General features: G+C 45.7%; 1 protein-coding gene across 26 annotated transcripts in view; it reads left to right on the top strand.

The window, feature by feature from the left end:
- The window catches only part of KALRN (kalirin RhoGEF kinase), a 635,703-nt gene that overhangs the window by 231,120 nt on the left and 378,664 nt on the right, over positions 1-25,919 (top strand). The window lies entirely within an intron of this gene.

A 25,919-nucleotide genomic window follows, 5' to 3' on the forward strand; every position in this document is an offset into this window, starting at 1 on the left:
TCTCCTTATCTAGTGTTTATTATGCGCCAGGCACTGTTGTAAGCACTGAGTATAAATGAACGCATTTTAACCCTCGGAAGGCCTATATGTAGGTGTGTCATCATTACCCCATTTTACAGGTGAAGAAACTGAGAGGCTAAATAACTTGGCCAAACAAGGAAGTACAGTGGGGCTGCCAAGTCCATGCTTTTCCCCACGGCTGGACACTGCCCCTCTCAGGACCTGTATTGAATGATTCGAGCTGGCTGAGCAACAAAAATAGTAATACTGTTACCAGCCACAGTAACATGACTGAGGGATTAGTGCTGGGCAGTATACTCGACTGTTGACAAAGCATTCCACGTGCAGAGCCTTACCTAACTGCACAGCCTTCCCATCCTTGGAGGTGTGTGGTGCTGCTGACCTGCAGGGAAATGGAGTGCTCCTTGATCTTGGGGCTACACTGGCAGACTTGACATATAAATCCAACCTTTTTCAGCTTGGAGTCAGGGCTCTTTGTGCCATGCCGCTTCATTCGGAAGGTTTTTCCTCAGCAGCTCAGACAGCACTTAAGCGGGCCCCAATGTTCTAGCAGTGAATTTTCATAGCTTTCTCCTTATCAGGGGAGATATGAGAAAGGGAAAAAGAAAAATATATCATGTAGTGCTTCTTTGCTGAGGACACAAAGGTATCTTCTCCAGGTTTTTTTCAAGGTAAAGAAGAGAGTTGCTATTATATGTGCTTTAGGGGGAGTGAAACGGGCTCTCCTCCTATCCGTTTTCTGGAAATAACTTATATTTAAATGCATAATGCTACTCTGCATCTCTCAGTAACCGATGAATTTTACAGACAGTGTCTAATATAATGGTTTTGTGTCTTTTCAGAGCTCATATTGAAAATATCTCTAGATATTTTTAAGTGATGAAATCAGGATATGAAACTATATAATATGCGTAGATGCATAACCCATGGACACAGACAATAGCATGGGGAAGGCTGGGGATGGGGTGGAGGGGAGCAAAAAGGAGGGAAAAGGAGCAAAAAACACAACTCTATATAATGATGATCCTAATTTATGTGAGAGTGCCATCATCGGTATGACTGGAGGGAAATTCAGCACAATGTTAATAGTTTGGATTCTCAGAGGACAAGCTTATGGTTAATTTTAATTCCTCAGTATACATTTTATGTATTTTCCAATTTTTTATAATTTATAATCAGAAGGAAATCAGTGAATGTCATTTTTAAAGACTGCACAGCCCCTTTCTACAACAGAACTTCTGAACATCATTTAAGTCAAGGGACATTAAAGGGGTTTCTTATATAACCTTAGGAGTTGCAGGGTTTTCCCTGACTTCCTGAGGGCTCTTTGCCCAGGGGCCTGGCAGCCTGGGTCTGACCCTGGCCTGCTCTGGGAAGGGCCACTTGGACTATGGGATCCTGTCACTCTCCACCAAGCTATGAGACACCAGGTCAGGAGCCAGTGGCTCTGGGAAACCAGTCGCAGGTACTCTGGCTCCCGTGCCTGGGGTAAGAAAAATCTGGAATAGCTCCTTTCTATTTGGGTTTTCTTCTGCTCTGGGGCAGGGGACCTGCTTTGCAGCCTGGCCTAGCTGGCCATTGCAGTAACAGGGACAGAGGGGAGGCAGGGGACTAGGTCTGCCTAGATGTATTTTAGAGTTTGAGGCACTTCACAGCACCCCGGAAGCTCAAGGGTAAGGGAAGATGGCATGGGGCACAGATGGACCATATACCTTTAGCACCAGAAGACCCGGGTAGGGAAGGCTGACCTTCAAGAGTCAGACAAGTGCCAGTCCACTAGGCAGTAATTGCTGCCACACATACATTCTCTCTCACAAGAATCACATGGCGTATTAGTATTCCTCTTTTATAGTGGAGGAAATGGAAGCTCAGAGAGATGGAGTGGCCTGCCCAGGATCACACTGCCAATTAGAGCCAGTATTTTGTCTGTCTCTAAAGCTCACCGAAGCTCTTATCCAAAAGCCATACTGTCCTCTGTTCCTAGGACCTGCTTCATGCCACCACTGAGCACTGCTTGTTAGTCTCTGAGCCCCCACCCTGATGACTCCAGGGAAAATCTCAAATCCCACCTCCCGATGCTCACTCAACAGCAGGGCTCAACCCTTCTGTGGACCCCTTCTCAGAGTAATATTTGTAAATGTACAAAATAATATATTTAGGCTTGGAAAATAATTTTTGAAATACAGTTAATAAGTTTAAAAATAGCAGTAACATGTACTTCTTTAACATATTAAATAATAAAATCTACTTGAAGTCTCACAATTATCACTGATTTTGAAGTAGCAATGAGCAAAAATATTTTAGGGCAACTAACCCTGATGTGATATGAAGATGTGTATTCAGAGGTACGGGTATTATGAACAGCAATGTAGCTTGTTGCCTACATTCATAATTGAAGAGAATGCTATATTTCAGTTGGAGGTTAGTGAAAATAAAGGCATATATTTTCCCCCATCCAAGTACATGATCCCTGAATGCAGTACTTTCAGTTTAGGTTCCATGTACCATGGTGTTCTCATGCCTTATAAAGAAGTGTGTGTGTGTGTGTGTGTGTGTGTGTGTGTGTGTGTGGTGTATGGAGCGGGGGGCGGGGGGAGAGGGGACAGTATATAATAAACAAAACAGAGGGAGTGAACGGGTGAGGGGAAGAAAGCAGCCCAGGAATATTTTGTCATTGAGTCAGTGGTGCAAATGCTGCTCAGGCTTGACCCAGCTGCCACAGAAAATGTGCTGGGAGTAGGGAACGGGAGAAAAACAGTCCTTTTAAGTTGCTTCAAGATTAATTTAAAATATCTGTGCAGAACTCAGTGTCTCAGCCCTCTACTTATTTGGTGTTTTTGAAAGGGGGTGAGGAGGGTGGCGGTTTGGGTGAGGGCTGTGTGTATGCAGATCCACATCTAAACAAGGGCGTGAGGAAATAGTTACTGCGTGAGCCACGCTGAGCTTCCTTTCTGGTGGGAGGCTTGTCGGAGACCTCTGATTCCAGATCCGGGAAGCTCTTGGCAATCGGAGGAGTCTGGTGCTCACCCAGCTTCTATTTTTGTTAAGGGTGGGCACAGAGTCTCCCCTCTGGCCTGTGGGGTGGCAGCTTGGTCCCAGGCCTTGAATAATAGGTGGTGCTCCTCATTTGCCAGCTGGCCTTGGAGAGTGAAGGCACCTCTCACCATCCCCATGACCTCTGTGATGACTCCCAGCATTCTTCATCTTGGGGGTGGGGGGTGGAGAGGGAGCTATTATTTCTACCCATGAAGCATTTAGGGAGGAGGGACTCTGTTCTGTAGATAATTCATAAAGCAGGGCACCCGTTCATTTAATAAATGTCTGTTGAGCAGCTGTCATGAGCCCAAAACAAGGCACTTGGATAAAGAGGAGTTGGCCAGAATTTTTGCCCTGGAGCAGCCAGCTGTCCTACTTATTATGATGTATGACTGCTGTGTGCACCTCACTGTCCTAGGCACAGCCTCTGTGACTGGGAGCTTTTAGAGAACAGGTACATTGCAGCTCAGAAATGACAGGAAAATCTTAGTGAGCAATTTGTGGGAGAGCTGGATGATTCAGAGGTCATTCCAGTAGCACCCAGTGCATCTTGCTGGAGTATGAGCATTGCTGCCTCGGCCCTTGCCCGCTGGTCTGTAACTAATGGGCCTGTCCCCCACTGTGTTCACCGAACACAGGCTGGGTCACTCCTCATTAGCCAGGCTCAGATTATGGCTCTTTTTGCCGCCCCGTTTCACAGCCGGCTGCCCCCTCAGCTGCCGTGGAACCTGTGCGAAGGTGTCTGCCCTGTAATCACGCCCCATTCCCAGAGAGAAGGGAGGTCTCTTTCCCATTAGGGGGCAATTTGTGGTATTAAGGGTCATTAAGTAGACTCAGATGTCCCCTCAGAAAAGGGAAGGGTGGGCACTACTCATTGGAGGATCCCCCCCAGGGCCCTCCCCTTTCCTGGGTACCTAGGACAGCTTGAACGGTATGACTGGAAGAGACCCTGATAGGGAAAAGTCTACCTCCCATGCACTGTAGGAAACCCAGCCTTACCATCCTGATGGCAGCCGTGTGACCTCACTATGCCCGTCTATGTGCTGATGCCAATGAGAAGCATTAGAAAATGCTGAAGCTCTGCACTGCCTGCCTTCTGATGTGGGGAAGGCCTACAATCATCCAGTCTTTACAGGGAAGGAGAAGTGCTTAGGAGGGCTCCCGTGCATATCTAGACTTAACTGACGGAGAAACCTTTGTCCACTCTGCTTCTGAATAAGAGGCTATCCTGATGTCTACCCAGGGGCCCACACCCTAGTTTTGTCCAAAGCCATTCCAGAAGGGAGTATATTCCCACTTCCTGTGGGAGAATCACCCAAAGCTTGGGCAGAGCTCCCCCGTGGGGTTTCCAGTATTGGAACTGCACTTCTTGTCAGTTGATGCAGCACACTGTCCTTGTTTCACGTGTAAACCTGTGCTTGGGGCACCCCCACAAGATCTTTACACCACGCTGGGAGGGGATTTAGGTGCCCACCTCCTCCAGGACCAAGGCACCTGCCCAGATGAGGACCTCTCATTTGCTTAAGGGAGACTGGCCTCACCACACCGCCTATGGGAAAGCTCCCTTTGAAGAACTTAATTTTAAATGTCTTCCTGCATGTTCATTCTTGCATGATGAAATTCTGTTCAGCCATGTTCGTGCTGAGATGAAGCTGTATGAGTGGGGTCCATATTTGTCCTGGGATGTCACTTACTGGTTGGGAGACCTTCGGTGCATCTTTGACCTCTGACCCCCAATTATATTTTTAAAAAAAGATGAAGAATTTGGGCTAGCTCAGTGACTTCTGACTTTCCTTCTGCCTGCACATGCACTGTTCTCATGTATGATACTCTCCTTGGGGCAACATCTTTCAGTGGGAGAAGTGGTGCAGGGCATGTGTGTGATCACGGCAGCGGTGGCAGTGGCCCTGGCATGGAATAGGCTTGTAAGGGGGGACATAGCAGCATCTCCCCCAAAGTTTGATAGAGACTCCCACCCGCCCCAACCAAATGTGCCTACCATCCCTCCTTCTTTGAGACTTGCAGCACTAAATGATACCTATGTCCCTTTACAACTCAACAATTCTGTAACAGATTTTGCTTTTTTGCTATTCATTCTTCCTGTGTATCTGTAGGAGGCTCTTTTCTCTTCATAGTTGTTACCTTGGGTGATGATGGAAAATAAAAAACATTTCTCAGCAAATAGAATCAAAGTCTGTTGAGTTCCTTTCTTGATTTAAAAAAAAAAAAAAAAGTCTAAGCTGCTGCCCAAGTGGGATGGTATGTATGGAAGGGCCCGGTTCTGTGCCAAGCCCAGCATAGCTGCTCCCTGGGCATGGGCTTCCCTTCCTTCCCCTGCACTATTTTCAGTCATGATTTACTCTTCAGTCATCCGGCACCTGCTGAGACCATACAGAGTGTCATTGATGCTATCTTCCAAATGAACTTGCTCCAAATAATTTTCAATGATCCCTATGGAACAAAATCAAGAATTGAGCTTTGAGAGAATTGGCAATTATGATGTAGATTCATGGGGGCCCCCATAGATCACTTAGTTGCATGGTGCCCCTGGGTGAGACACAAGAGAGCAGTGCCCAGATTAAATTGGGGTCATATTTGATGGATCAGGGTTGGGGGAGATGCCACTGGGAAAGGTCTCTGGAAAAACAATATCTGTCCTTGAAGCAACCACAGAGGCAATTGATTCTGCCCAAGGGGGTGTGACTGCCCGTCCCCATGCACCAGGTGCTACTGCTGCTGGTGGTCTGGGGACTACAGTCTTGAGAACCACTCCTCTATCCTCAGGTTCAGAGGCCCAATAATTACTGGCCAACTAACAAGAACAGAGCAGAATTTCCCATGGTTCTCTCCTGAGTAACTGGGGTCTGCGGTGACTGCACGCTGGACCCTTGGCTGAGAGAAGCAAAGAACATGTGCTTGTTGATGACCTACAGATCATCATAACTTAGACTTTCCAGCTGCCAGCTCCTTTACCTTCTGAACCTTGCTGAGATGGTTACTTTTCTCTCTATTTGTGTGTATGTGTTGTTGGTTGTGCATTTACTAGGCTATATAAAAAGATAAGACCAAACCATGCAGGCTAGGAGAAATCACAGCTCACCTCCTCTGCGCTTTTCAGGGGATAAAGTGAGAGTGGGCAGTAGGGAAATACATTTTATGGAAACTTTTGAGACACTTGTCATCTTCTGCTTTGCATTAATAGCTAAGAGTGTCTTATTCTTCTACAAACGTGGGGCCAGAAACATTTCCTGCAGTCCATCCAAGAAATACATCTATGCATTTTTATACTATTGGAGGTCCGTGCAAACAAAATAATGTTACTCTCATTATTTATGGGGCCCACTGGGTGAAGGGCATCACGGTAGGCACAGTGCTGAGGGTTACATGCTTATTGTTCTGCTGTTTGTGTGTCCTGTTCACCACATTAGCAATTCAGGACATCCCCAGGATGCCCTGTCACTGGGCAAAGTGTCCACTGCTGTTTCCTATGCTCTCCCTCCAAAGCATAAACAGTTCTGATCACTCCCTAGGGCCCGAAGTAGGACCCAAAGTCTCATCCTGCCTGGGGCGACGTGAACCAATGGGGACAATATGGAGAAAATGCGCTGCCTCTCCTTCCTGCTGGTCCCTGGCCCACTGCCTCCTCTCTTCACCACAGCTCCAACCCCCATGCCTCTCAAGCCAGCAGTGAGCATGACTCCAGGGTCGTTTGTCAAACTGAAGTGCCATTGTAGTAATTATAATGCATAGTCTTTTTTGAATGTTGGTTTTTAGAGTGTTCTCACACCCCTGACCTTAAAGAGAGTTTCTGGTCCAGCCCTTCCTTTTGCATAGAAAACTTTTGACCCAGAAGCGGAGACCCACCCAAAGTCATCCATCATGGTGGGTCATCGTTTGGTGCTCCCTCCTACTTTGTGTGGCAGGCATGAGCGTGAGGATCATGTTACAGAGGGGAAAGCAGGGATGTGGTGAGTTGGGGAGGTGTGCCTGGGATAGAGACAGGTAGGCAGCATGGGAAGGTATGCCCTCTGCTCTGAGGCTGCCCCTCCCCCACCACCTCCACCACCCACCACCTCCACCACCACCACCACCAGTTGCCTGAGTCCTTCATGTTGGGAGGGAGGCTTCAAAGAGCTGCGACCTTTGGGAGCTGTTTCCTACACTCTCCCTCCAAAGCAGAAGGGCAAGGTGTTTAGGGTCAGTTTGTAATTTCCTGCTTTTTTTTGGAGAAAGGCTCTAGTGCCCATTACCTGTTTTTTGTTTGTTTGTTTGTTTTTGTTTGTTTGTTTGAGAAATGCTTTAGGGTCCTCTCAATCCTGCCCTTCCTTCTCCTAAGAGCTCCAACCGCCCTCCACTCCCCCCCCCCCCCCGCCCCGCCCTCCCTCCTCCCCGCCCCATTGACTGGGCTCTCCGGGAGGAAGTGTGTCTGTATTCCACCCCAATACAGGACACAGTGTCCTGTATTATTTCCAGCCTCCTGATCCTGGGAATCTCTGCTTACTTTTTCTCATTTCCTCCCCTTGAACATTAGAAACATTAGATTCCAAAAATAATCTAAGTCACAATGTTCTGCCGGCTGCATGTGTGAGTGTTTTCTCCCAAAGCTGTTTTTCTCTTCGATACATCCTTTCTCTCTCTCTCCCTCTCTTGCATTTCCAGCCTATGCTGTGGTCACTAGGTCTGCACCGGGAGTGTGGGTGTGGGAGCAACTGGAGGAAGGAACGCTTGGCATGGGAGGCCTGGCTCCCTCCCAGGTCTCTCACGAGGCTGGAAGGGTCCACGACCTGAATGGTTATATGCGAATAGCCAGTGTATGTGGCCTCTCCTCATGGTTGGCCCTTGGAACCGAGAACATGAACACTGTGCTAACAGTACTTTCCAGAATCCAGGTTGTCACACGGGTTCTGTCCACAGCAGTGTAGGTGAGCCAGAAAAAGTAGTGACAGTGGAAGGAGTTGTTTGAGGCCCAGGAAATAACTGAGAAACATTCTTTTGCAACACTGAGGGCCTATGGTGAGTCAGGTCCTCAGCTAGGGGCTGAGGACCATGTCTCTCCACTGCCAGCACCAGAGGGCGGGGGACACTGGGGAAAATCAGGTTCTGCATCAATGTGATTGATTCTAATACCTCATAAGAAAAAGATGGCTTAGAAATAGTAACCACTCCAGGGGTTAGACCCCGGTTGGATACCAAGGTCTCTGTTCCTTACTCAGCAGGAGTTAGGTTTGGGGGCTCTCGTGTATATGGGGGAGAGAGTGGGAGTTAGTCCAAGAAAAAAGAGAAGCTGCCAGCTCTGACCCAGTAGAGGAAGTGGAGGAAATGTCTTAAGTACCTTTTTGAAGAATGAAAGACAAAAAAAAAAAAAAATTGAGTCTGTGGGGTGGGGCTTTTCAAGATTCCTTTCCAGGCATTTTACTTTGAAGAACCCGTTTACCTCCCTTCCCTTCACCTTCTGTGCTACCCCACTGCACCCCTCTCCTTCCTCTCCCATTGTGACCTCTCTTCTCCTTGACCTTGCACCTCCCACAGTCTGTACTTTCCCGCCCTTTCATGCATCCATTCTCTCTGAACTTGTTGTTTAGCTTCCCTTTTGCAGTCCTGCTTCCTTGGGTGGAGCTAAGGAAGAGCTCTGTGAGTGGCTCAGGCCTCTCATGGAGGGCAGGGAGAGCACAGGCCAGAAGAGCCAGCCGGGGCTTCTAGAAAGATCACTGGCTTTGCAGTCACAGAGACCCGGGTTTGAATCCCAGCATAGCCACTCCCTACCTGATAGGCTATCTGTGGCCAGTTCACTTTCTCCGAGCAGTTTCTTTGTCTGTAAAATGTAGAATTTTAATACATGCAGGATTGTTGTATGTTAAAAATGTATATAGCCTGGCTGGATTAGCTCAGTGGTTGAGCATCAACCCATGAACCAGGAGGTCAAGGTTCAATTCCTGGTCAGGGCACATGCCAGGGTTGTGGGCTCGATCCCCAGTAGGAGGCAGCCAGTCAATGATTCTCTCTCATCATTGATGTTTCTAGCCCTGTCTCCTTCTCCCTTCCTCTCTCTGAAATCAATAAAAACATATTTTTAAAAAATGTATATAAAGCATTGGTATGCCTAGAACTTAGTAGGTGTCCAATAGACAGTAGGTTTATGGAGATAGACTTGAGCTGAGTCACATAGATGGGGTCAGGAGTGGAAGAGAGGCCTGGGGAGGCTTTCTTGCATGGCCTGGGGAGGGAGGGCGAAGAGTACTCCCTCATTCACAACAAGGATGCCGAGCTGACAGTGGGCAGCATGTAGTAGCAGGGATGGAGGGGACCTGGTGCTTGGAGAAACCAGAAAGGGACCTTGAGGAGGACCCGCCAGTCAGTATTAGAGACAAGATCTGCTGCTAGTAGAAGGAAAGGGAAATGGAAGCATGTGACCAGGTTGGCAAGATCTTAGAGCACTGTTGCTAAAGATAAGCCAGTTAAATAAGTGCCGGATATTTTGCCGGGGCTGGGCAATTGGAAGACGAGCTGGAGTCAGGCCTTCCCACATTGGAGCATAGGGCACTGGTGAGCAAATAGCTGCTGCACAGGGCAAGTTCTCTGTGGTGCCAGTCACTGCTGTAGGAACATAGATGGTGAAACATTCAGCCAAAGTTAAGGACCGGGAAAATGGAAAAGCATGTGCAAAAGCATGGCAGCCTCAAAGTCCAGGGTGGACTCTGGGAGCTCTCACTGTCCGGTGTGACTAGAGGTCAGGCTCCATGGGGAGGAGCGCAAGAGGGAAAGTCCTTGACATGCCGATCACCAGGAGTCACAACAAAGAGGGGCAGAAATCTGACCACTCCCAGGGGGCGACCATGAAAGCTGGATTCTGATGAATGGTTCAGGCTGGTCCAGGAGCATCTGAGAATGCTAGAATCTTTGAATCAGTCAGAGGGTCTACCCTTAACCCAGGGCAGAGCTCCTCCAGCCACCCTCACTGACATGCGTTCTAGATGCTGGTGAGCATTTCTGGTGTTGAGGAAGCCACAGCTTTGTGAGGCAGCCTGTTACACAGCACCATTTGTTAGAAGGTCCTCCTCCCACCAGGCCCGGATCTGCCTTCCTGGAGCTTTCATCATGGGGTCCCAGCTCTGCCCTCTGGGGTCCCCCAAAACCAGCCCCTTCCTCCTCCCACAGGGTAGCCCTCCAATGACTCAGAGGCAGTCCTCATTGCCCTTCCTGGTGGTTTTTGCTCCAGGTGAACTCCCGTCTCTACTCTTTAATGCAGCCTTCCCGTGATGGTTTTTTCAACTATTAGAAAGAGAAAGGATAGGGAAGGATCTACATTTCTCGATCCCACTTACACAAGTGAGAAAATTATTGTGTGTGTAGGTGCACATGTTTCTTGTAGCACAAGTTAGTCAGTCTGAAACTTCAAGATATTTCCACCCAGAGAATTATGTTCTGTCATTCAAATAGAGAGACACTGGCATACATGTGAACTCAAGATGATGTCACGGGTACACGTAGATAAACTTCAGTATGAACGTATTGAGTGGACAGGTGTCAGGTGTCCTGAGGTAGGTGTGCCCAGGTCAGCAGTCATTACTCCTCCTCAGGGAACAGTCTCCTTCCAGCCCCATCCCTTGCCCATGACTCTCCCTGAGCAAAGCTGCAGTTTCAGGTTCTTATCCTGGGGAGAGTCAGAAAATCCATGTAGAACATGCCAAGGAACATTCATTCCCTTGGAGGAAAGCTGCCTCTACTTGAATCTCAGGAGGGTTCTTCCCCCACACTCTCATTCTACCTTCACCAGGAAACCTCTTTCTCGCCCTTTGGCTCCCTCCCCTCCAGCCCTTCCTTCGAGATCCTTTTCTAGGCTAAGAAAGGCCCTGCTGTGCTGAGAAAAGACATGTGTTCCTTCTTGGTATAGAAAATACAGGGATATTCCATTTTCTTCATATGAGCAGGTTGACCGACTGGTCCTACCTCACAGTGGCACTTTTCCTGCCCTAGGAGATTGTCTTGGGGAGCTGACCCTTGTCATGAGGTGCCAAGAGGAGGTGCCATCAGAAGGACGTAGGCTGGAGAGTGAGAGTGGACTTGGGCATTCGGCCTCATCATCAGGACGGCCTCTCCTGTGTTTTGCACTGTCCCACCTGCTCCTCCGCTTGTTTATACCACATCCCTCCCACTCTGCCTACGGAAGCCCTACCCTTGCTGAATGTCCAGTTCAAATGCTACTCTCTTGGCTCTTCCCTGTTGGAAGTTGTTTTTCTCTCTTCCGGGCATTTTCCTATAGCCCTTATCCAGACTGCTCAAAATGGCCCTGTTCCAACCCATCGTGTAGTATAGCTTTATGCCAAGCGATGATACATTTATGCTCAAAGGCCTCATTCCACCAATTATATTGCAGATTCCTGGGGGTCAGGACCAGTGTCTTAGACAACTCTGTGTTCCCCAGAGGCACACAATCAGTGCCAAATAAAATAATGGGCCGTGGCATAGTCTGTACTCACTAAGCTGCCTGATGGAACAAACATTTGTGAGCACTCTGGGCTGGCACAAGAGCACCACCTACTGCTGAGTGGTGGTTTCAAGGGACGCCACTCTAATGCTCTCACTTTTTTAGCAAGTTTCATCTTGCAATTTGGAGGCAGGGAATATACTAACCCAAGTGTGAGCAGATGAGAGGGGAGTGGGAAGGAGAGGGGAAAACCCTAGAGACACTAACGGAAAGAAAATGGGCCAGCCTGGCCAGCATGGCTCAGTGGTTGAGTGTCAACCTATGAACCAGGAGGTCATGGTTCCATTCCAGGTCAGGCCACATGCCAGGGTTGCAGGCTCGATCCCCAGTAGGGGGCGTGCAGGAGGCAGCCCATCAGTGGTTTTCTCTCATCATTGATGTCTATAGAAAATGGACCAGGTGACGGATAGACTGGATGTTAGGGAGGAAGGAGAGCCCAACTTTAATGGTGACAGTAGGATGGGAGTAGAAGGGACTCCTGAAATATTTTGGAAAAAGGATGGATCACTAAATCAAACTCAAATTTTAATTTCTTTTAAGACACAGAAAAGTGAGAGAAGGTTACTAAAAACGTTACCATGTGTTACCTGGTTATTGCATATCCTACTCTTAGGGACAAGGGCCCTGTGTAAACACAGGAATTCACCTTAGTCCTCTGAATAAGATTGTTAATGGAGGGTTTTGAGGAGCGATTGAGCTCTTTATTCCAAAAGTCCTTCTTGAGCTCCTGCCGGGAATTCCTGCCAGCTGGGGTCTGGAAGCTGGATGCATGACCAAGCACCGCCTCCAGAATGTACCTGAGCCTGGCTCCCGCATGGCCCCTCACCTGCTGGGAGCCATTGCTGAAGCTACTGCTGTAAGAGGAGAGACGATGGAAGGAAGAGTGTGAACTCTCTTCCTCACCTCAAGGTCAAGCCTACCTAGCACAGACCCCCTTCCAGCCCAGTTCGGGCCCCCTTCCCTCAGAGAGGGACTCCCAGAGGAGGGCCACCTCCTACTTAGCCCGTGTGAAAATGTTTTCCAGATGTGCAAGTGATGGGCACAGCCTATTTTAGGATGCGTGGGAGGACTGGATGTGAACATCCAGCAGACACTCCATTTTTGCAGCAATAATAATAGTTACCATTTACTGAGTGTATCCTGTTTGCCAGGAACAAGCATTAGCTCATCTAAATTAACTTGCCAAGGGCCAGATCTCAGTTTATGCCTAAATTTAGCTATGGGCTACAGCTGGGCACTATTTTCTTAGCTTGAATTAAGTAGGGTTTGACCTCTTCAATTCTAGATTTTGGGAAGTGAGTGAAGCACATTCCCTCACTCTGTTCCTGAAAATATTTTATCAGCATCTGTGGTTCAGAGGGAAGGAATTCGGCCCCTTAGAGTCAATATCCCGGGGCTGCCTGGGTTGACTCCTGGCTTGCTTGGTCCTGTTTCTTGTCTGCTTGACTGGCTGGCTCCTGGATGACCATTTCTTTCCCACAGAGGGATACTATGTGTATTGCCAGTGCTGCAGGGGATTCAGTCTACCCAGCAAACAGGCTGGAAATGCAAAAAAACAAAACAAAAAACAGCAAAAAATCAAAGCAACCCCAAACCCCAAAGACCCACCCTTATTTAAAATCTGAAAATATTTACATTAAAAATGGACTTGGTGAGACTTTTCATTACATCACCTGGCATGAGGAGGGCAAGAGCAAGGAGGGAGGCCTTTTTGGCCTAACATAAGCTGTCCTTCTCCAGCAGAGCTGAGCTGCCGTTCATTTTCAAGGACAGTGTGTGATTTTAGCATGAAGCCTTGCAGCCTGGGTTTCTCTAATCAGAAAGCAGCTCCTTTTGGTGACTGCCAGCTTATCCTGGCATGGAAAGGCATTAACATCACTCAGCATCTATTATGTGTCATACATTGTGCTGGGCACCTTTCATGTTATCTCCTCCTTTACATTTATCTTCTTTGACCCAGACATTGAAGGGTTTGTGAGAAAAAAGAGTGGAGGGGGAGGGGATGAGCAGAGGAGCAGCGGGAGGTGGAGAGCCCCTAGTTGCTGAGAAGTCTGTAATGTGGTAGTTTATTTTGTTTGTGAGATCAGAGCTGGCTTGGACTCCCCTTCGCAATGAAATCAATGTCTGTCTATCTGGGGACCTCAGTGTAGACATCCAGTTCAGAGTTAAAAGTGAATTGACCAGGTCACAGCCCTTTAGCGCCTCCCACTGTGGCTGAATGGTAAAGGTGCAGTTCCTCTGCCTTTAGACCTTTGCCCCTTTGTGACCTGGCCCCTCCCTCTCTCTTTCATTTCTTCCCATTGTTCACATCATGCCCTAGAGCAGTGATGGCGAACCTATGACATGCGTGTCAGAGGTGACACACAAACTCATTTTTTTGGTTGATTTTTCTTTGTTAAATGGCATTTAAATATATAAAATAAATATCAAAAATATACGTCTTTGTTTTACTATGGTTGCAAATATCAAAAAATTTCTATATGTGACACGGCACCAGAATTAAGTTAGGGTTTTTCAAAATGCTGACACTCAAAAGGTTCACCATCACTGCCCTAGAGCTCTTTGTACCTCCTTGCTATTCCATGTTGTTAGGAGCCTCCAGGCCTTTGCTCGGCTATTTTCCCTCATTAAGATGCCCTTCTCATCGACCCCGTCTTCACCCAGATCATGTTGTCTCTCAAGTGTTGGCCAGTTGTTGCACCTCTGGAAGCCATCCATGCTTTTCCCTCCCGCTACCTCTACCAAATTGTACCAAGTGCTCCTCTGCTATCTGCTCATAGTATACACTTTTCATAATAGTTTTCACACTTGAAATTGACAGACTATTGAATACATTTGTCTCCTTCAATAGACTTCGATCTTTTATCATGAGTTTCTAATTCAATGTCTGGAATACAGTGGGTACTCAATAAGTGGATTAGATATTATGCTAAGCCATGAACACAACACTATATTTATGACGACGATGCTTTTGGCTACAAGAAACACAAAACTAGACTTTGTTGCTGTGTTCCATCTTTTAATCCATTTTGTCTCTTTCCTGCCTATTCGTTTTTAAAGATGTTAATCCTGGTTATTTTGAAAGTCTTATCTGCTAATTCATAGCCTAATAATCTCTGGGTCTGTTTCTATTGACTATTTTATTATATGATCAGCAGTCACTTTTTTCTGTTTCTTCATATATCTAGTAATTTATATTGTACACTGAATATTATCAGTGATTTTTTACAGGCTCTTGATTAGGTTATCTTTCTTAAAATACTGTTAAATATTGTTCTGGGATGCAGTTAAATTATGGGCAGATCTTGATCATGTTGAGCCTTGGTTTAGTGTTTGCTGTGGCAGATCTACTTCCATCTTTTCATTCATCACAGGGAAGAGTCCTTATTCTTAGGATGTGGTTTTTACGCCTACAGCCTGGTCTTTCTGAGGCCCCAACTCGATGCCCAGAGTGTTCACCGAAGTCTCTTCACACTAAGAACTCCTAACATTTCTCCAGCACTATCATTTCTGTTTACCTCCCACAGCCAGATATTCTGGAATGTTGCCTTGCATATGCACAGCTTAGGATTTTGCCAAGGACCTGAAGGAAATTTTAATGAATATTTTTTAAAGCTCCTTTTCTTAGCTTCCTCCTATTCTATTACTGAAATTCCAATCACTTTACCAGCTCTGAGCTCTAATCTCTGGGGTTTTTTAGACTTATCAAGACTGCTGCTTTCTTCTCAGCTCTTATTCTCTTGCTCCACAGTTTGGAAAATACCCTCAAGGAGAAAGCCAGGGTGAAGTGAATATAGGGCTTACTGTGTGCTTACCTTCCTTCAAGGGCCATGGGTCTATGTTGGTTATTTACCAATGTTTTCAACCAGTTTACAGGTGGGTTAAATCTGATACCAGCTACCTGATGTTGGACAGATCTTAAATCTCCACGTGCACTGTTTAAATAAAAATGCAGGTGCATCAGAATTACCTGAAGTACACCCACTGAATCAGAATCTCAAGGGTAGGGAGGAAAGATGTGAGCATAAATATGGGGATGGCAATGCCTATGATATGATGTGTTTGCATGGCAGTGAATAGAACATGGCTGGAAAGGATGCTTGGTGCAGGACAGTGATGTGAAATAATAGGGAAACGCAGATTTGAACCAGGCGGGGAGGAAGAGGGTACCTTGAATACCAGAATAAGGAGACCGAGTTTTGCATTGTAGATGACAGTGGCAATAATAATGTGTGGTTTATATTTATTTATTTTTATTTATTTAATTTTTGACCAACGGAATGACATGGTGAAAGTAGTGTACTAGAGCAGAGGACTTGAGCGGGGGCAGATGGCTTGGTATAAGGGAGAAGTAGATTTAGGGAGATCAGAGCAATGCCTGACATATAGTGAGTATTCAGCAATGCAGTAATCTAGGCAGGAGACTTAGGGCTGAGTGGCAGCAGGTGAATTTCAGAATTATTTGAGGGGAAAAAAGAACAAATGGGGTGAAGATGTGTGAAGTCAGGAGAAGGTAGTATTTTCATGGAAATGACATAATAGTTGGAGATGCTGTGGAAGGTTGAGTCCATAAGCACCGTGTGACTAGGAATGTCTGAAATTTAGGTTTATATTTGGGAGATAATTTGATAGTGGACTTTGGAGTTATATAGGCCTAGATATGACTTTTCAAAATGCGGTTTGAGTTTTCATTATGTGAACTTGGCCGAGTTATTTAATCTCTTTGAATCTGTTTCTTTAACTAGAAAAAGATGGTGGTGATTGTATCTACCAGGTATACTGGTTAATAATAGTGGATTTTATAATCAAAGGAAACACGATAATTTCAAGAGAAACATCAAAAGTGCTTTATTCAAGGTAATGTCCATTGCTAGCTACACATTTCCCCCATCTTTCAGGTAATTTGTGGATACCGTCCCAATAGAACTTTTCTTGTTTTGAGGCAAACCATTCAGAGACCCAATTTTCCACTTCTTCGTACATTTTGAAGTGCTGCTCCGAAAGTGTGTGTGCCATCGATGGGAACAAGTGGTAATCTGAAGGAGCAAGGTCTGATGAATACGGCTGGTGGGCTAATACTTCCCAGGCAAGATCTTTTAACATGTCTTTAACTGGTTTTGAAGTGTGTCATCATGAAGCAAAATTACATTGCCATGTCTTCTGGAACATTCTGGTCGTTTTACGATCAAAGCATGGTTCAAATTGATTATTTGTTGTTGGTAGTGATCAGTACTAGTGGTTTCACCTGGTTTTAGAAGCTCTTCATACACCACACCTTCCTGATCCCACCAAACGCAGAGCATTGTCTTCTTTCCGAAGCGATTTGGCCTTGCAGTCAATGTTGATGGTTGACCTGGATCAACCCATGATTTTGTGCATTTGGGATTCTCAAAATAAATCCACTTTTCATCGCCAGTCACAACTTGATGCAAAAAAGACTTTCTTTCGTGCCATTGAAGCAACATTTTACTGATGACTTTTCGGTTTTCCATTTGTCTTTCGTTCTGTTGATGTGGCCCATTTTCCTTCTTTTAAAATCTTTCTCATTGCTTATAAATGATTGGAAATTGTTTGCCAAGCAATGTTTAATCTTTCTGCAAGTTGTTCTTGAGTTTGATAACTCATCTTCATCCAGTAATGCTTGTAATTGTTGGTCTTCAAACTTTTTCGGTTGAGCTGGACGTTCTTTGTCTTTCACATCGAAATCATCACTTTTAAAGAGTTTAAACCAGCGTTCACAAATATCTTGAGATGGAGCATGTTCACCATAAGCTTCCCGAAGTATTCACCATCACTTTTCTTCAAAATAAAGTAATGAATTATAACTTATCGCAAATGCTCTTTTTTTTGGCATGAAATTCAACATTTTTAAGTGTAAAAATATCTATGATGTTAACACCTTCAGCCAATTTAACATATGAAGTTTTGAAGCTTGTTGTCAATACAACAAAATAGCATACATATCAAATCGCATATATATCAACATAAGTGTAACTCCATCTATTGAAAAAAATCCACATTATTAACCGGTACACCTAGTACTACCTAATAGGGCTGTTTTGAGGATTGAGATAATGTGTGTGAAACTCACTCTGCAGAGCCTGGCACGTATTTATTCTTGTGAGTTATCTGGAAGTTAAGGTTAGAGGGCACCTGGAACAGAGGAAATGGTATGGGATTGAGGATCAGATGGACACTAGATTCTCAATTTATCTCCATCACTTACAAGCTGTGTGATCTTTGGCAATTTACTTCCCTTTTTGTACTGAGTTTTTAGCATGTTTAAAATGGAATTAGCAATACCTTCTTTGTAGCATTATAAGGACTACGCAGGTACTTGGCATGGGGCCAGAACACATGAAATAGGAAATACTATTTATGTTGTTGAAGTTGTGAGCCCAGTGGATTTTCAAATGGATAGAACCTGATGAATAAAGGGCAGAGGACTGATGGCCAAGTTTTGAGACTGTCACCATAAGGGTGTGGGGACAGGAAAAGAAGCTGGGAAGAGAAATGGAAGTAAGTTTGGTTAAATCAGTAGGAGTGAAGGATTGGTGTTTCTGTTGTTTTTGTCATGCTGAGACTAGACATGGTTTGTTGAGGAAGAGAATGAAGTGTGTAAAAGCGCTGGTTCTCCTGAGAGAATTTAGTGTTGGTAGATTGTGAAAGCAGGAGGGAAGAGCTCATCATGTCTGCAGCCAGATGGCCTACCCCTGCAAATAAATGACCTTGTGAGAGGGACAAAGAGAGGGTAGAATTTCAGGAAGGGCTGCATCAGGTCAAAGTGAAGGAGAAGTGGCTGAATGAAGAACTCAGAAGGGAGAAGATGATCAGCTTTCATTGTGGTTGCAGACTTAAGAAAGTAGTAAACGAAGGACATATTATAGGTTAAGGAGAAAGTGGTTGGAGAGGAAACAAAGCAGCAGGGGCAGAGCACACTTCTGAAAGTCTGCTGATGACGGGAAGGATAGATGGAATGAAGCTCTGAGCACATTGGGTGGAGAAACAGAGTTAAGAGCATTAACATTGGAACAAGGCCTGCTGGGTTTGAATCTCAGCTCTGCCACTTATTAGCTGTGTGGCATTGGGCAAGTTAATTAACCTCTCTGTGCCTTAGTTTCCCAATCTGTAAAATGGGAAACTATAGGTAAAGTGCCAGAACAATGCCTGGCACATAGTGAGCATTCAACAAACATTAGTTGCTGTCAACATTATTGTTGTTACCATTATCATGACTGCTGTTACTGAGAGAAACCGAAAATGAGAAAGGAGACTGGAGAAAGGGAAGACAGGGAAAGGTACAATACTGTTGTATATATGGTTTGGAGTCTTCTTAGACTCCACTAAGTGTTCTGACTTACCAGACTACCATGGGCCACTTTTGGCATGGACCTACTCAGGATGACATGAGATGGAACCATGGCTTATAGCAGGACAGGACAGACCTTGTGCAGTCCAGCTCAGGTTCAAGCAGACAAGATCCATGGAGGCAGAAGCTGCCATGGTTTAAAAACTCCATGTCCCACAGGAGCCAATACCTTTTGTAACAACTGCATTGGCACAGCTTCCGGGTCCCTGCAATGGGACCCGGAATAGTTTCTGTATTAGGATAAACTAATTCCAGGAGGAGTTGCAGGTGTAAACTAATTCCAGGAGGAGTTGCAGGTGTAATGCTTTTAAATAGGAATCTCTCCTGAGTGAAAAACTGTTGAAAGCCAAAGGGATTGAGTGCATAACAATGAAAGGGTTGGGTTGTGCAATGGACATGCCAGCTACAAGAGTCAACCCACTCAGGGAAGCCCAAGTATTGGGTCTCTATAGATATTTATAGTTCACTGTTAGTCCTTCCAATCAGATACAGATTACCAATTGGGGGGGGGGGGGGAGAGTTGTTTAGTAATGTGTTGGCACATATTATCTTCATCTGTTCCCAGAAAAACAGAACTAAGATGTTCACTGAAAATCAGATTATCATGCAGATGGGGAAAGGGTCTTGTTAATCCCTTGCTGACAGTGGGATGTTTACCTGTTTTGTAGAAAGACTGGGCCAGTTCTAGATGTGAGCAAAATGCTAGGAGGTTAGATCTGAGATTAGGGAATTTGGGTATGGATGGTGTAAGAAACATGGTTGGGGATCCACAGCATATCTACAGATCAGAGACACAGCCTGGCCTGTGAAACTGTTTGGTGACCTGGCTGATTCTGGGCTACAGTGATGAGGTCTCCCAGGTAACTGGGCTGAGCCATCCTCCTAAAGCAGCCAGTTTATGGTGAAAGATAAGAATGGCTTCTCTTTTATACAATATATTAAAGTATGCCAGCTGGCATGCCAAAATCCTAAAGGGAAACAGAGCCCAGAGAATCTTATCTCAGTAGATATTTATTGGCAACTACAGTCTGTCGGGCACAAATCCCAACCACCTTTCCTATCTATAGATCCCAGTGGAAAGATGGTGTCTCAGTTCCCTTGGCCTGTAAGCCTTGCAAAATACAGAAGAGGCAAATGTCAAATCCCCTTCAGACAAGAATTCTAGAAACTAGGTTCACATTTGGGGGTCCCTTATTTTTCCACTCTCTTTACCTCACTGTGGAAAACCAGGAAAGCCAATCTCAGGAGAGGGGATAATTGAAAACCAGGGTTGAAGGGGCTTAAGGGTGCCGGGCAGAACACACACACACACACACAGTCAGTCAGAGTTCATGTGGAAGCAGAATTGTAAAGTGGGGAAATTTGCTTTTGATTCCCACCCACTTCTCTTTTTAGGGCCTCTCTCCTTCTGTCTGGGACTCCTCCGCCACCCATTTCAGGATCTCATCCCTGGGTTGTTGCTCACAAAGGGCCTTGCTTTCCCACTGAGCTATTTCTTACTGAGCTATTTCTGTATTAGGATAAACTAATTCCAGGAGGAGTTGCAGGTGTAATGCTTTTAAATAGAAATCTCTCCTGAGTGAAAAACTGTTGAGAGCCAAAGGGATTGAGTGCATAACAGTGAAAGGGTTGGGTTGTGTCAGAGAGGATGGGGAAGGGGAGAGTTTGGAAGCAAGGCAGGAGGGAGTGAGATCCCTGGGCAGGCCACACAGGGAGGGCAGGAGAGCACCGTGCCCTCAGGCAAAGCCCTGAGAGAGTGTACGGGTCTCTGAGTTCTGTGTGGGCAAGGGCACCCACACGGCCCCTGAGTGTGTATCAAGGTGGAGGCAGTGGGAGAACGCAGGGTGCCCTGGCCTGTGCAGTACCCTGTGGTGGTTCTGGGGATGCATCTCCGAGAGGGTTGGGCTGTGGATGTGTCCCTTTGAGCTGCAGGTGTGATTACCATTAGCACATGGTGATTTCTCAGTGCGGTGAACCTACTGCAGCTCCAAATCCACACCTTTCATCTGTTTTGTGCTGCAAATGAAAACATTGGAGAAATGTGTGCAATAGAATATACTCTCTATGGATTTTAAAATCTACCAGGTATGTAGCACTGAACAAAGCATGAAGCCATTGTCTTGTTTGAATCTCACCACTACTCTGCTAAGGTCGAAATAGTGTAAATTGCCATCCCCATTTTACAGATGAGGGAACTGAGGTTCAGACTAGTAACCTCATGTGTCAGAGTTTATACAGCAGAATCTGCACTAGAACCCAGGTCTCCTGTTTGAAGCCTCTGTTCATTGCCCTCTAAAACACAGAGTTTTATGGTGGAGTTGACTGCGCATCAAGGTTCCAGGCATAGCAAGGTTTGCCTGCAAGGAGGTTCCTAGTACCTGCCCTTCAGGGTACAGGCTTGTATGGATGGGTCACTGCAGTGCATATGCAGGGGACAGGGGACACCGGTGATATGGGAATGTACATATATCGGCAAAGAAAACCCGTTGGTTGTCTTCTGTCCTCTTAGCTCATCAAACCTGAATATGAGCAACTTAAAAACCAATATAATCTATAATTACAGACAGTAAAAAAATACTAACAGTAGGTGGTAAGGTGGTTTGAAAGTTGAAAGTCTAAATCAGACGCTATTGCTAAATTTGGCGAATGAGGACAACGAGCCCAAGATTCTGATTTAATATCTTTGTTCTATGAAATAGTTTATGCTTCACTAAAAACAGAACAGAACAATAATGACCTTTTAGCTATCCCCATCTTTCAAAGAAAAGGGGAAAAAGGTTCCTTGTTATTTTCCTAATTTACATTTAAATAGATTATTTTTATCATTTGTTATATAGTAAGAATCAGATTTTTATATTTTCAATGAATTTTAGCCAGCATAAAAAATTATTTAGCTTAGTTAAAAGCAAAACATTAAAAATAAAAACATTTAAAAACCCAAGTAGCTTATATGTAATATCTGTCTTCTTAATTAGACAAAACTATGTTGGCTTCCAAACTAAGAGATAAAATTTCATTATTTAGACATGAACTTTCCTTTTAGAGGAATTTTGTTGTTATATTACATTTTATTGAACCTACCATTTGTAGCTTCTCAAAAAGAAAAAAAAAAGAAAAAGAAAGATCAAAGTGTTTGAAACCACTGTAGAGATATTTTCTTTAGTTTTTCTTTAAATCTTTGGGTCAGTCTAGTTCAAGTGTCTTCCAGAGGGCCCAATTCAAATAGAATAAATCATAAAATGTTCTAGCTGGAAGGGGGCTTAGAAAGGGTCAGTTTGTCTAGAGAGAGCAACCTAAGAGCCTGTGGCCAGCTCGCTCCTCATTCATTCATTCATTCATTCATTCACAAGTGTTTATTGAGAGAAGTGGGACTGTTTGAACTAGCTGTTCCCAGGCACTGCTGGGGCAGGGGTGAGGGGAGAGGAGGAGGCTGGGTGTTGGAGTTATTGACTCCATGTGAGGGACAGCACCTTACTTCAGTGGAGCCCCACAGTGTCCAGAGGGCTGCCCGGTGAAGGCTAACTGCCCCGTGGAGCCCAGCAGAGGGGAGGGGGTAGGCAGTGTCCCGAGAGCCTGGTTCAGCAGGCAGTCTGTGAATGTGCATTGGGTGGAATGAGTGAATTCTGAGTCCTGGGCTTCACTCCCCTGCCCTTCTTTCCCATATATAAAGTGGGCCTGATGGGTGCCATGAGGTGAAGTATGCAAACGGACATTCTGAACTCTTAACACACCAAACAAGTGTCAGGGCTTTGATGAAGAAGCTGCCTTCCTCTGGCTATCGGCAAATGTCAGTTTTCCCATTGACATGCTTTTATTCACAACTTCAAAAATGTAAGGTGTAGTGATGAATATGGGTTCTGATCCAGGAGACTCAATAAAACTGTTTTTATTGTGAATGGAAAAAATATGTTCTATAGTTTCTAAATTGAGCTGATTATCAACCAGGATGCTTACCTCCATTCTGAGAACCACTTACTCCTTGCAAATGAGAAGTCCAGAAATGAAGAGACTTGCCCATAGTCTTATGGGTAATTAGTGAGAGAGCCAGGCTTTGAACCAGCCATCTTCATCCAACTTGACTGCACACGTGTACATGAGTGCGCGCGCACTCCACCCCCCCCCCCCACACACACACATACATGTGTACATATCCTCTCTCTGCAGTCAGTTCCACTGAATGTAACAGGAATAAAAATGAGCCTTGCAGACAGCCAAGCTTGCAAGGGTGAGGATTGTATACCATTACACAACAGATTCAGGCCCAGAGCAGACTTGAGATCGTCCCTTAGCAAACAGCCATGGTAGAGATACCCTAATTCCTGATATCACATGGTACCATCTAGTCCCCAGAGCAGGTCTTTTTCTCTCTGCCTTAGACGTGTGTCACCTCTTTGGAATGCTGCCTTCAACACAGCTGAATTTTCCCAGAATGCCCAGCCCCTGGAGAGTAGCTTGTGTGCTCAAACTCGGAATGCAGAATGGGGTGGAATGGCATGGGCTCAGACCCATTCTGTGAGAAGCCCATTCAAAGAGGTGCACAGTCCCTCTGGTACTCTCCGCTCTGGCATGTCTTTCAATTCACATTTCTTACTGCTTTCTACTCTAACTGGCCTGTGTCCAGCTCTCATTGGTTTGCAGTACAGCAGAGACCTGGCTCTGGGCCAGCTAATCATTCTGGAGCTAGCACATTACTCCTCTGCTTATTTGCATATATAAATAGCATTTAAGAGAAAATTCAGGGAAGGTCACTCTTCGGCCACTGGGATAGCCAAGAATGTATGTGGAGTGAGGTCTTTTCATCACAAGTTCCAAGGACTTCAGGCACGGCAGATTTTCATTTACTCTATTGATTCTTTTGTCAGTAAGGAAAAGAGATGAGAAATTATTTTAAAATTAGAGGCCCGGTGCACGACATTCGTGCACTGGGTGGGGGTTGGAGAGGGAGGGGTTCCCTCAGCCTAGCTTGTGCCCTCTTTCAGTCCAGGACCCTCAGGGGATGTCTGACTGCCAGCTTAGACCCGCTCCCCACGGGCCAGCAGTCGGACCTCCCTCGAAGGGTCCTTACGCTGCTGCAGAGGCAGGCCGCTGCGTTCTCCAGCCGTCAGCCCAGCTTGTGGCTGAGCTGCACTGGCCACCTGTGGGAGTGCACTTGCCACCAGGGGGCAGCTTCTGCACTGAGCATCTGCCCCCTGGTGGTTGGTGCGTGTCATAGCGATCAGTCTTTCCACCGTTAGGTCGATTTGCATATTATCCTTTTATTATATAGGACAGCCAGAAGTGATCCGAGGAATTTGAAATGGAGAATCATCCCAAATCATGCACCTTTGCCTTCAGAGCTGATGTTTTTATACCTAAGTGTGAGTTGTCACCATCCTCAATGTCTCTCTCCTGACCTCCAGACACGTAAATCTAATTGCTCATGGGGCACCTCCAGGTGAAACTCTCAAAAGCCTCTCAAACCCAGCACATCTAACACTGAACCCACTGCCTCTCCACCCCACCTCACCCCCAGCCTCTTACCCTCTGCTTTAGGTAGCACCTGTGGTGGCAACTTTTCTTTAAGGACCCAGGGCACCAGGCCAGACACCTGGCTGTTCTCCTAAGCTCTTCCTTGCCCTCCCTCCCCAAACAATAGTGAGTCCTCAAGTCGGCCCACTTCTCTGACTCCACTGCCACTACCCTAATCCAGGTCTCCAGGTTCTCACCCTCTCTCACCAGGATTGCTGGAACAGCCTCCGAACCATACTCTGCTCCATCTCCCCTCTCCATTCCACATCCCACACTCACATTACACCTTACTGTTCAACTTAAAACCCTCCACCACAATCTTGCTGCCCACAGAGTATGGTCCAGGTTTTTTTGAAGCCTGTGTCCAGGGCTTTTCATGATCAGTCATCCCATCCACCTTCCTAGCCATATCATCTTCTCATATTAGGTTCCAGAAGCACAAATGCAGTGTTTCAGAGCCCTGGGCACACTGGGCTGCCCCCCAGTTCTGTCCCTTTGATCTCACCTTTGCCTGGAGCTTCGGCCCTACTCATCTTCACTTGGCTAATTCCTACCTGAGTGAAGGCTCACTCAGGTGTCACCTGCTCTGGGAAGCCTTCGCTGTTCATCATCAAGGGTGGGTGCTACCTTTGATAGACTGTATTGACCTTTATCTTGATAGATTTATTTTCCGAGTTGTGATTTTAATCAAGTCATATGCCAAGTTGTACTAACAATGTTTCTGAGTCCATGTCTGCTTTAAGCCACTTAAATTTAAGAACCACATTGTAGTCATTTTGCCTTTTGTTGAAATGGACAGTACCTAGCACACAGCGAGTGTCCCTTAAGTGTTGGTTGAATGTAACTGAAAAAGTAAATTCACTTTTCATTTACAAGGAGGATGTGGAGAAAAGGGAACCCTCTTGCACTGCTGTAAGAGGTAATGCAAACTGGAGCAACCACTGTGGAAAACAGTATGGAGTTTTCTCAAACAATTAAAAGTGAAACTGTCATTTGACCCAGCGATCCGACTTCTGGGAATATATCCTAAGACTCCTGAAATGCCAATCAGAAAGAATATATACACCCCCCCTCCCCCGCCATTTGTAACAGCACAATTTACAATAGCTAAGATCTGGATCTGGAAATAGCCCAAGTGCTCATCAGTAGATAAATGGATAAAAAAAGCTGTGGTACGTTTACACGATGGAATACTATGCAGCTGTGAAAAGAAGGAGCTCTTACCATTTGCAACAGCATGGGTGGACCTGGAGAGTATTATGCTAAGTGACATAAGCCAGTCAGAGAAAGATAAGTATCACATGATCTCACTCATATATGGAATCTAAGGAACAAAATAAATAGATGGACAAAATAGGTCCAGAAGTATGGATGCATGGAACAAACTGACAGATCTCAGAGAGGAGGATGTTGGAGGGGATGGGAAGAGATTAACCAAAGAACATAAATGCGTAATGCATAACCCATGGACGCAGACAGTAGTGTGGGGAAGGTCTGGGA

The sequence above is a fragment of the Myotis yumanensis genome, unplaced genomic scaffold, assembly GCF_028538775.1.
Source record: "Myotis yumanensis isolate MYYU_CA2020_CCGP unplaced genomic scaffold, mMyoYum1.0.hap1 SCAF_2, whole genome shotgun sequence".
Taxonomy (NCBI): domain Eukaryota; kingdom Metazoa; phylum Chordata; class Mammalia; order Chiroptera; family Vespertilionidae; genus Myotis; species Myotis yumanensis.